The following is a 12,217-nucleotide window of genomic DNA, read 5'->3' on the forward strand; positions in this document are numbered from 1 at the left end:
GCATGGTCCACCCAAGATTACTCAGAGAGCTGTAATAATTGAACATTTTGTTTGAGTCCAGAAATCTCTGCCTTTAAGCATTGCCTCAGATTGTTTTGTTTTGTTTTTAAGAAAATAAATTTTTAAATAACTGGCGGGGACTGTCTTTCCCCAAGGGAAGCCCAGAAAAGCAACTGTATATCCTATGAAGAACATAAATATTGCTGAGTCATGAATCAGAGTTTCAAGTAATTCTCAGGAATACTGAGTCTTGACCTTTCTCCTCCCAGGGTGAATCAAGAGCCACAGGGTTGTTGCACCCACAGCTTCTACATGTGAAAATCTGAGGGCTCTGCATGTTCCCCTGAAAGCCATCAGTGTTTCTCATGCTTGGCATTATTCCCTGGGCTTCCAAAGAAACCCAAAATGAAAAATCAGACTCAGGTTTAACCCTACCTCCTCCCAAGTCCTTTGGACAATTAACCTCCCCTGCTCTTGGAATTCTTCTGTGTTTGTTTTTTTTTTTTTTTTTCTATTCTTTCTTTGTTTTTTTCTTCCTCTCCTCATCCCAACAAACTTATGCACTCAGGGTCAGTATCCCGATTTTAAAGATGAAAAAAATTGATCTCAGAAAGATTCAGTAACTTTCCCCCTGAGACAGCATGACCCCAAAGTCCTAGACATCTTTTCATTTCATAGTAAATCCTTATGATCTCTTTTTGATTGACATAACATACAGAATGGGGTGGGCATGTGAGAAGAGTGAAATAGGGCGAGATAGTAGCAAAGAGGCGGGAGCTTGGGCTCAGTAGGTGTTCCCCGTGAATCTGTAACAACTTTGAGCAGATTACTTACCCATACTAAGCCTTAATTGTCTCCTTGAAAAAAATAGAGAGAAAATGGTATTGCCCTCATAAGACTGACGTAGGAGTAAATGTGACATATATGAAAAATGTATTAACTCTGTGTCTAATCCATAACGTGGTAAGTAAATACGTTATCTATGAAACTGGGCAGAGGGACGTGAGTGTGTGCACCTGCCGGTGTGTGCAAGAATGCATATGCCTGGGTCTGTGCAAAAGCTCTTACGGTGTGAAATGGTGGGAAGCCTGAGCTGACTTGACCCCAGAGAAACAGTCACTTACACGTGCTGTAATCCTGTGGGGTTTTTTGTTTTCTTGTTTTTGGGGGGGGGTTGGGGTTTTTTTTGTCTTTTTTCTGAAATGCCAATCCTCAGCCACTGTTGGGCTGTAAAGCCTGAGAAAGTCAGACGTCCAGCAAGAGCTGGGGAGACAGCAGCAGGTGACAGCCGAGGATGGCCACACAGACCGCTTCTGTAAGCATGAGAGGTGATGTGGGGAATCACAGTGAGAAATGAGTCTCTTCAAACCACTGGTCTTCTCAAAAATGCTACTATTTCTTTTTTCTAGGGAGCAGGGCTGACAAATGTAGCAAATACAAAAATAAGAATATAAAGTACGGCCAGTTGAATTTGAATTTTAGAACAACAATGAATACGTTTGTACTGTAAATACATCCTGTATTTACGTTATCTGGTAATTCTTGCTTTGAGCAACGGTGGTTTCTGTGTACCCTTTCTCTGGAGGAACCGTCAGAGATGTGACTGTGTTTGAAACTATTGGTCCCCATGTGACAGGAGTGATAGATCGGGGGTGGCCCTTAAAACACCAAATCAAAGAAAGATTCAGGAGCCCTCCCGGGAAACCAAAACATCATTGCGAGTGCAATGCTTCATTTCCCCTGCAGTGTCGATGAAAATCTCTCATTCTGTGAAATGTCTCCAAAATACAAGTTATTAATTTTTTTTTAATTCTCAGAATACCTCTTCTTTTCATTAAGATACCGGGCATTAGGAAGGATACATTTCTTTCTTCCAAATAAATAAAATCAATAGCACTTCAATTTATGTTTTCAATCACTCCATCCCCATCTGAGATAAGTATTATTGATTCTGGTGGAAAGTTTCCACAAAGTCAGTGCTGCTTTAGTTTATGCTGTCAAGTTCCCCTATGGTCTGCAAGGAATTCCAAATATTTAAGCTTTTGTAAGCACTGTGATTTCTTTAAGAGTTTGAAACCACAGACTTGCACTGAGGACTATTGTGAAAGGTCTTAAATAAAGGCTTATGAGTCAAATTCTCTGTAAAGGAACAGAAAGATAACTTACCTGAATAGGGACAACCTATTTCAAAACGCCCACCTCCAAGAGTTTTGCGGTCAACCAGAGAAGGGCAATGAGAGAATCTGTCCTGCTTTGGAGTCTCCTGCTCATTTCACACATATGTGAATTTCACTTGATAACCTGTACCCTCCTCAGGGCAGGAACAGCTGGCTATCAACGCACATGGCCCTGGTATTGACCCTGCCACAGCAGTCCTTGAGCAGAAATGCATTGAATTATTGTTATCCAAAGCGCGCCTGGGTGGCTTAGTTGGTTGAACACCCGACTTCGGCTCAGGTGAGGATCTCACAGTTCGTGAGTTCGAGGCCCTCACTGGGCTCTCTGCTGTCAGCACCGAGCCTGCTTCAGATCCTCTGTCCCCCTCTCTGCCTCTCTCTCTCTCTCTCTCTCTCAAAAATAAATAAACATTGGGGCGCCTGGGTGGCGCAGTCGGTTAAGCGTCCGACTTCAGCCAGGTCACGATCTCGCGGTCCGTGAGTTCGAGCCCCGCGTCGGGCTCTGGGCTGATGGCTCAGAGCCTGGAGCCGGTTTCCGAGTCTGTGTCTCCCTCTCTCTCTGCCCCTCCCCCATTCATGCTCTGTCTCTCTCTGTCCCAAAAATAAATAAACGTTGAAAAAAAAATTAAAAAAAGAACAAAAATAAATAAACATTAAAAAATTAAAAAAAATAATAATTCTTACCCAAGAAGTTTGTGTCTAGGAACCAGCAAACTTGTCAAAGGATGGTTTGCAAGGTTTCTTGTGCAAAGAATCTGAGGCACTTGATTTAGAGCCAACACTCCAGAGCCCATTCCTCTGCTGTGCTGATTCAGTGGGCAGGGAAAGGCCCGGGATCCTGCATTTCAACCATCTGACCCCATCTGACCCGAGCGCCAGGGTTTCTCTGAACACGCCTGGCACACCCTGAAGAACCGTGTCATATGCTGTCTAAGCCTCTCGGTTCTATAAAGATGTGGGCAAAGTGGCAGGGACAACATCAGGGGTGGCTTACAGATTTCTGATCTCTACAGGACTCCCATTCAGGGCAGAGAGGAAAGAGGGGAAAACACAGACCTCAGGATGCCCGGGGTACAATAAGCCGCCAAGTTCTTTCTCATCCTTCCCCAGTCCCTGGGCGTGGTAGGTGAATTTGGAAAAGCCAAGCTTGAGAAGGCAAGTTGCAGAAAGGCTTCCTCTGCTAAGGGGCCAGGAGGAATGTGCAGGGGGGCAGGACGTTTGCCAGTTCTGGACCCAGCCCGGCAGCAGCAGGTGTTGGCGTTAGACCGGGGGTGGGGGGGCGGCATTAATGCCACAAAACCCTCCTTTGCTTTTGAACGCTGTCTTTCGCAAACACCGCCCACGATAACAGTTTTTGTACCACTCTGCTCTTGTGACTTAGAGAAGTGACCTAAAATAGCAAATAAAATTTTCCATTCGTTACTCACAAAAGACCTGAACTGATTCTGTCTTTAAATGGCCACAAAACCTTGACCTGGTTACCTGGAGTCCTCCCAGTATGACTTCTTCTAGGAGTCAGGTTATAATGCAAATGAAAAACAGTCACCAAGGACAGTAACAATCTCTGCTTCCTACAAATAGCAAAAGAGAGATAAGACTTCAGAGCTCCTGGCAGCGTAGTCTGGGGACAGGAGCTCAGCCTGCCTGCTCGGATTTGAATCCCGGTTCAGCCCGCACCGAGTACTGGCAGGCTCCTGTTTCTTCATGTTCATATCAAAGAAAATTCCAGAATAGGAACCAGGGAGGATGAACAGAGTAATGACCAGGGATGCTTTGAGGTTTAAGTGAGTCAACTGATGTCCAGTGCTTTGTATCAGGTATGTATTAAGTGCTCAATAAATATTAATCACCATCACCAGAAGAAGAGAGTGCTCGCAGAGTCTCGAAGCCCCCACCAAGTCCAGGGACAATCATAATAGTCTTATTGCAAATCACTGGGTAAGAAATGGCTCTTGCCAATTGTTAGTTCCATCTGTCCACCTGCCACACTAAGGGACGTCTGTCTCTCTTCTTTTCCCTAGAGCGTGAGCACATGTAGTATCTGAACCGAGACTCTGTTCTCCCTGAACTTTTTAAACCTGAGTTAATTAATGATCATTTTTGCCACAAATGAGAGAAATTCCCTGAAATAAAACCAAGGTTAATTCTTCTCTCTTTGTCTGTCTTCCTCTCTGTGTCTCCTACCCTCTTTCCTCCATTCTTTGACTCTCCAGCTGTGTGTGTGTGTGTGTGTGTGTGTGTGTGTGTGTGTGTGTGTGCGCGCACATCATCCTAAGACAGAAGTAGAACAACTAGGAGAAAATACTAAAATACTCAACTGCCTAATTTTCTAACATAAGCTTTCTTGTTTTATCTCCTGTGGGTCCTCCACCCACTGTGTGAACAGAACTGCGAGACTATACAACCCTGATAAAGTAAATGATAAGAAACATGCTTACCTCAGCCCAACCTTAATATTCTCTCATTCCTTTCTTCCTCCCTCTCTCCACTACCTATGTCGCAGACACATGTGAGGCTGAATGTCCTAGAAAATGGACGAGCATGTAGATTTAGCCACAGAGAGGCAATGTTTTCTCTGCATCCCAAATGTTATTAAATACTTTGGGGTCCACATTCAGTAAGATGAGCTAATAACCACCACTTATGTCCTTCATGCCCTAAGGACAAGGAAGGAAAGTCAGAAAGCCCCAAATCCCTTCCCTGGGGCCGTACCTGGAAACTCTCACATCCAGACAGAACCTCAAAGGCCCACTTGAGGGAATAAAGAGAAATACTGCAGGAGAAGTCTTTCATTTTTTCCCAGCTTTCTTGAGATTTTATTGGCAGCTAACATAGGTGGTGGTTTGATGCACGTATATACTGTGAAACAGTTACCAAAACAAGTTGGCTAATGGCTCCAACCCCTCACACAATTAGCATTTTTGCTATATGGTGATCACACATGAGATCCACTCTCTGAACAGCTTTCAAGTATAAAGTTCAGAGCTCATTTAACGATATCAAGATCAGGGGTGCCCGGGTGGCTTATTTGGTTAAGCATCCGACTTCGGCTCGGGTCATGATCTCATGGTTCATGGCTTCTAGCCCTGCACTGGACCTTGTTGTCAGCGCTGAGCCTGCTTCGGATCCTCTGCCCTCTTCCTCCCCCCACCCCGCCCTCTCAGGTGCCCAAGAGCAGAACTGTCCAGCTCTAGGACCCTGTGGAATTTTTTTAGGGGATAAGGCAGTTGGGAAAGAGAAAGTAGAAGGGACTTAGGCTGAGATCATGAAGTCTTCTTCCGATGAGACAGAAACATTTCCTAGAAACCAGGATGGGAAGTCGCTTTTCACCGACTCTTGCATTTCACAACTTCTGAAGCTGTGCAGGTGGTTAAAACGGACTTTTTACTTCTTAAACAATCTAGCTGGCCTCTAGGTTCTCAAGAAGACCCGGGTGGGCCTCTTCTCTGGGGCAGGATAGCTGTCTCCCCCAAATTTCCTGGCACTGTTTCCCGTAAGAGCTACAGGACGGCCAGGCTCCCTGAAAATGTAAAAGATTTCAGAACACGGGATAATCTTTGTTTAATCAACATCTCCTTCAGCGCTGCTGTTTTACCATGGTAATTCCTAGAACGACAGAGGAAAAAACTGACCTGAAATTTTTAAGTTCGTGTAGAAGAAATTAACCATGGTAGTTTCTACCTTCCAATATTCGATTTCACAACTCTCATGCAATTCCAAACATTACAATGATTACAACTGTAATAGTTGTATACTTATTCTAGCAATGGAATAGCTTTATTAAAGAACAGATTAATTTCAAAGTGTATTTAACTTCTATTGCGGGATTCATGGCACAGAGAACGCTGTCATGGAATGAGCTCTCTTCTTCACCTAGCTCCTCTAACTGAATCTCTGGTTATCAAAAGCCTTCTCCTGTATGCTTCGGTCAGACACCTCCCATTGCATACTACAAAGTGGTAAAACAACTGTCAGGTGCCGGTGAGGGGGGGATGGTCAGTGTGAATGCAAAAGATCGGCTTTTCATACGCAGGCAGGGCTTGTTTTCGGTTGTTTTTATTTCTGAAATGAAAAGCATTTCCCAAGCTCTTTGAGGAAGTTGAGCTGCTCCGTGATTTAAGTGACATGTGATGAGTCCCCGCGGTCTCTATCTTAGTCACCATATTAACAATCAGGGATGTGACGATAGCCATACTGTCCTAAATGCACACTTCCCAAAGCACTGGTCTCGTTTGTTGCTTTCTGAAAGGGAAGTGCCCCGGGCAGGTCTTTCTTCATTAGGTCGCAGGCAGTGGCACCTCTGTTATCCTGACATATGGAGTTTCAATAAACATCCCCCTGTGGCCTGATTTCTTACTCTCCAGACAATTCCTTATGCTTTTCAGACTCTTAAAAGTAAAATCTAAATTCATCACTTTTCTGTTTTCTTTTATGTACTCCTTTAAACAGGAAATCAATGTTACTCGAAGAAGCAGAATTTAAGTACAAACAAAACTGATAACTGTACCCCTCCCCCCCAAATTTAAAGAATACCCAACCTAATTAGCCACGAATGAAAGACAAAATTGCCTCGTGACGTGTGTATGGTCGATCACCCACATAGAAACCAAAAGGAATTGGTGCGATGCAAAGGAGACTTCAGATAAATACATTCATTTGAAGAGTAAATGCTTGATTTCTTTCCCCACAAAATTAGAAAGTGATGGTACAGAACAGCAATAAAATGCTGCAAAGATAACAGATGGGTTGGGGTTATTCTGTTTCAGATTTACCCAAGAGAAAGAGACGGGAGAGTTGCCTAATCCTGGTATCACATTTCCGGCTGTGACAGGAAGAGATAGATCATAATAGATAAAAATGGAAAATGTGAAAAAAAAAATCAAATACTTCTAAGAAAGACACAATGCAAGATCCAGCTGCGGTGTATGTGAAAGGAAGTGAGTGTTGCAATTCGCTGAGGCTCAAGTCACATGGCCACCCATGTTTTAATGGCAGAGCTGTGGCAACCAACAGGAGTGGCCTGAGACAGCCAGAGCACCCCCAGAATTCGGGACCCCACTCCTCAACCGGAGCCACCCTCTCCCCCAAACCCAGGGCACGTCTCTGCAGCCTGACGCTCAATATCCCCCTGGACGAGGTCTAACATTTTCACAGTTGCCGGATATTCTTTCTGCAATTCCAACTCCATTCTTTCTCTCTTTTTTTAAGTTTTTCTGAATTTATTTTGAGAGAGACGGAGAGAGTGAGCGGGGGAGGGGCAGAGAGAGAGGGACAGAGAGGATCAAAGCGGGCTCCACACCGACAGCAGAGAGCCTGACGCAGGGCTCAAACTCAGCAAACTGCAAGATCATGACCTGAGCCGAATTGGGACGCTCAACCGACTGAGCCGCCCAGGTGCTCCAAACTGCATTCTTTCTTACCTGACTCTCAACAGAAAACTACAGGCTCTCGCCATGTTCACGTCTCTTCTCCAGACTCAAACACAGTTTAGCTCACTTACTCTCCTGCCCATGAAATAGCTACAACTCTTTCAAACTCTACCCATAAAATAGCCCTCCCAACAATGCAAGATCCTCCCATGATAAGTCCTCCGGCAAATAATTCTCTGTGGTCTCCATTTCTTCCCATGGAAGAACTGAACGTGCAAATGTCCCCTCATAAAGGAATAAATGATAAGGCGACTGTCCGCTTCACAACCTCCTCTCTGGAATTAGCAGAGGCCCTATAGGTCTCACTCACAGCTGACTCGTGCCTAAATGCTGAATGTGCATTTCTTGAATGGCTGGGTCACCCGGTGAATGAATGGATGGAAAAACACTATGCAAGGCAAGAATCTGTCTTCCCCTACAACCCCAGACTCTCCCATCTACTTAGTTAACACGGAACACAACGCTTCCCAGCAAAGTAGACAGTTAGTCCTGGAGACTGGGGGGCCCTGGGGGAGGGAGTCTCTGTTCTTGGAAAAACATGATAGTGGTAAAAGGAAAAAGGAAGTGCATCTGCTCTAAGGGAACTAAGCCTAAATCAAACATGTCTGACTGCTCTCATGGACTCCAAAAACAAATACAGAAATATTTATTGCCCAAGTTGTTAGGCAGATTTAGGACAAACAGACTTGTTTGGGTCTCCTTTTATAAATAGAGTTAAGTACACTACGCTTCTTTAAAAATATTTTTTTAATCATAAAGAATCTTGAGATAGTCTGGTGGGGGAAAAATAATACAAATATGTAACAGTCCCTGGAAATTAACCTTTCCATTGACACAAGGCTCACACATTCCCATCAGAACATTCTGGAATAAACTGCTGGTATTTACTTTAAAAGTATAACCAGCAAATCCAGGCTAGAGCTGGATATAAGCCGAAGAAAGCTACCAGTTCTGGTCCTCAGACTGAAGCGAGGATGGAATGTTCTGTCCCCGTCACTGACACTCTGGACCACCTGCCACACTGGAGAGTCAACAGCCACTCCACACCTTAAACTCAGACACCAGGCTGCACCGTCCTTTGCCAGGAGCATGGCCTGCCCTCGGATTCACATCACAGGTGCAGAGACAACAAAGCTGTGTTCCATTAACAATAATAGTGGCTTAAATATTGCATAGCATTTTACAGTATAAAGCATATTACTTCCATATGTATCATTTCACTTAATAAACATATATATGTATATTATTTCATTTAATAACCCTGCAAATCCTATGAGGTAAACATACCGAATGTTATTAGCCCCTGCTTCATAGATGAAGAAAACAAATCCAAGGAGGTGAAGCTTCTGCCTGATGACATGCTGCAGTCAAAAGTCTAGAAGCTGGGACATTTGACGCCCAGAAGAGTGGGTTCAGTGACAGCTCCTCTCTGGCTCTCCATTCAAGATGAATGCCAAAAATGTCTTATTCAAAGTCCTGAAAATCAGCATTGATGTGGTCCAGGATTCATTTACATAGTGACAAGCCAGTAGAAACGTGGCAGTGGAGATGGGGGTGGGGGGGGAGGGATGAGACTTGGTGTCTCTGCATCTGAGTCTTCTCATCTGTAAAATGGGGCTAATTGTAGAACCAAGTTCACTGACTTGTGAGGTTTACACACCTGTAGGGCACTGGCCGCTGCGTGTGGAAGGCAGTCAGTACTCAATGAATGTTAGCTGTTGTTACAGTTGAGGTGAGCCTCACAATTACGAGAGGACACCTTTACTTTGCTTCTCCTTCTGCATAGTCTATCTGACCTGAGATGAATCTGAAATCAAAAAGGTGGATTGATTATGTCAGCAAATCACTGTCCTGTAGATCACAGGAGTGTTTTCCTTAAATTACAAAACGATTCAATTAAACTAAGTTAAAATTAAATTAAAGAGAGTCCTTGCTAAGTGGACAGTCATATATTGGAATGAAACCAATGAGGCAGCCCCCCCAAGATGAGATCGCTGCTGCTTTCTGGGGTTGGATTCAGAGATACTCTGACCCTGTGGTTTTCATCCCTGCTCTTGCTAAGACATGTTCCTTCCTGCTTCCTTTTATATTCAGGAGTGATGCTAAAGGTAGCTGAATCTCTCTTCTCTTCTGAGAAATACCACAGGACAGAAATATGTTTAAGTTGGCTTATCCCATAATTTTCCAAACTCATATACACATAAAATCTTTGTGTGTGTGTGAGTGTGTGTGTGTGTGTGTGTGTATTAATATCCTGTAAACACATTCCGGAAAATATTCTTCTAGAGCACAGCATGCAGCAAAAGACAGGATCCTCTTGGACACCATGCAAAGCTGACACCGATAGAAGAGGTTTATCACCTGTGAGTTGAACCCCAGAGAATAGCCTTTCAGCTGGCTGTGTGACCCCAAGACCATGAGAAAACTCTAATCCCAAGCTTCACCCAGGGTTTACTCCATCCTTCAGGACATGTCTAGTTCTGGTAACAGTGCAGAAAAAGCTATCATAGAAGTCCTAGTGCTATAAAGCAATAATGTTGGATAAAACAATAATAATAATAATAAGTTAAATGTATAGCTGAATACACAAGAAAGAGAAAAAATCAGTTTCCAGAAATGAAAAGGGAACTGAAAACAGTGTCCGTAAGCACTGGAACTGAAACTGTAGCTGGCCTGGTGACAGAATAAGAGAAAAAGGTTTTTGGAGGAGAGAGATTCTAATGACTTGGAAACTGCACTTACCAAGACTTAGAAACCAAGTTTGTGCCCCCCGTCAAGGTGGGATGTTGACACGGAAACATTTGCATAAAGTCAGAATTTTCAAAGAATCCCACCCCAAGACTCTACTACCTGGTTAGTCAAGATTGCAAGGAATATTTTCTATAGTCAGAGATTATTTGTGGGGGGAGAAAACATCCCCATGAAAAACAGAAACTCTAAAGCAGCGTGACTGAGAGAATGCATTGTACTGCCTCCGTGATACACACAGCTTCAGAATGAGAAACTAACATGAAGTTTGCCTCAGCCTAGTGGGTTGCTGGGATACCCAGCAAAGGCGAATGCTAAATTATTTCAGTGGGACCTTCCTTAACCCAGGCCAGAGGGATATAATCCTCACTGAAAGTGAGCACACAGTAAGGGATTTAACCTGCCAGCATAAAGCCTGATGCGGGATTGAACTCACAAACCGTGAGATCATGATCTGAGCCAAAGGTGGAAGCTTAAAAAACTGAGCCACCCAGGCACCCCACAAATGCTCTATTCTGAACAAAGCGGGAGATGCAACAAACAGGTAGGAATGTTTGATACCGAAAGACATCAGAAAAAAAATCTGAAAATTGTAAATGTATGACGTTAAAGCAAGGATATGAAGGCAGAATAAAACTCAATACGTAAAAACAAGATTCGATGGACTAAAAAAATTGTACATTTTATTAATAACTAAATAGAATTTTTAGAAATAGTAAACTAAGACATTAAAATTAAAACGCAGTGGATGGGTTAATCAATGAATTACACAAAGCTGAAAAAAGAATTTGTGAACTGGAAGTCAATACTGAGGAAATTATACAGCATGAATCACAGAAAAAGGTATAGAAAATAGGTAAGCTAGACTTATGGTAGATAGAATAAGAAGAATTAGAATGAATCTGGTAGGAATTCCAGAAAGATCAAATAGAATTAAGGATATACAATATTTGAAGAAACAGTGGTGAAGAATTGTTCACAACTGGTAAGAAATAGGAGTCCTTAGGTTAAATTGAACCCAATTCAAATGAAAAAGGTTATCCTTTCGTTTAGACTAAACCAAGTGAAAGTAGAAAACATCAAGGACAAAGACAATATATTTAAACAAAGAAACAATACACCCACAAACTAACAGCAGTTGGATTGTGAAGATCTTCTGATCAGAAAAAATAGAGGCAGTAAGAGAATGGAATAACGCCCTTAAGTGGCTGAGATACATTTTCAGACGAAAAACAAAAACAGAAACAAAAAAACATTGAGAGAGTTTATACTTTTATATCTACACTGAAAGAACACTCTCTGTATAAAGAAGAAAATTGGAACCCAGAAGGATGTGATGTGAGAATTAAACACTAGTGAATGAAGACATTTGCAAACATACAGATATCTCTAATAGACATGGGCTAGAAGTAAAACAACAATACTGACTTATTTTTATTTATATAAAAGCAAGAAAAAAATATTACACCACAACATCATAGCCTACTGGGGGTCATTACAGTTAAAAACTCCTAAGGCCCTTATATTTGAGGAATGAAGGGTAGAGATGCAGAGGAAATTTAGACTTAATTATGTCAAGATTATTTTTTAAGAATATTAAAAAAAAAAACTGTGTGTGTGTGTGTGTGTGTGTGTGTGTGTGTGTAACTACTAAAAATGGAAATAAACACATGTTTTCCAAAGCAAGAAATGAAGTAAATTGGGGGAAGGCCAGCGGGGAGGTGTCAGGAAATTAAAAAAAAAACTCAATAAGATAGAAGTAGGGAAAGCATAATTAAAAAAAAATAAGGGAAAAGTATAATATATACCACAAATTTCAACAACTGTCAATATGGAAAGAGAGCAATTAGATCCTTATCTTAT

General features: G+C 42.5%; 1 long non-coding RNA gene across 1 annotated transcript in view; it reads right to left on the minus strand.

Moving 5' to 3' along the window:
• The window catches only part of LOC147577608 (uncharacterized), a 15,870-nt gene extending 6,365 nt beyond the window's left edge, over positions 1–9,505 (minus strand). The window contains exons 1-2 of the long non-coding RNA XR_015255872.1: positions 9,267–9,505; positions 8,894–9,082 (exon numbers count right to left, since the gene is read on the minus strand). This is a non-coding gene — a long non-coding RNA (uncharacterized LOC147577608). The remainder of the gene's footprint in view (positions 1–8,893; positions 9,083–9,266) is intronic.
• Between the last annotated feature and the right edge of the window lie 2,712 nt (positions 9,506–12,217).

The sequence above is a fragment of the Puma concolor genome, chromosome C2, assembly GCF_028749965.1.
Source record: "Puma concolor isolate L17-30 chromosome C2, mPumCon1.1.hap2, whole genome shotgun sequence".
Lineage (NCBI taxonomy): Eukaryota > Metazoa > Chordata > Mammalia > Carnivora > Felidae > Puma > Puma concolor.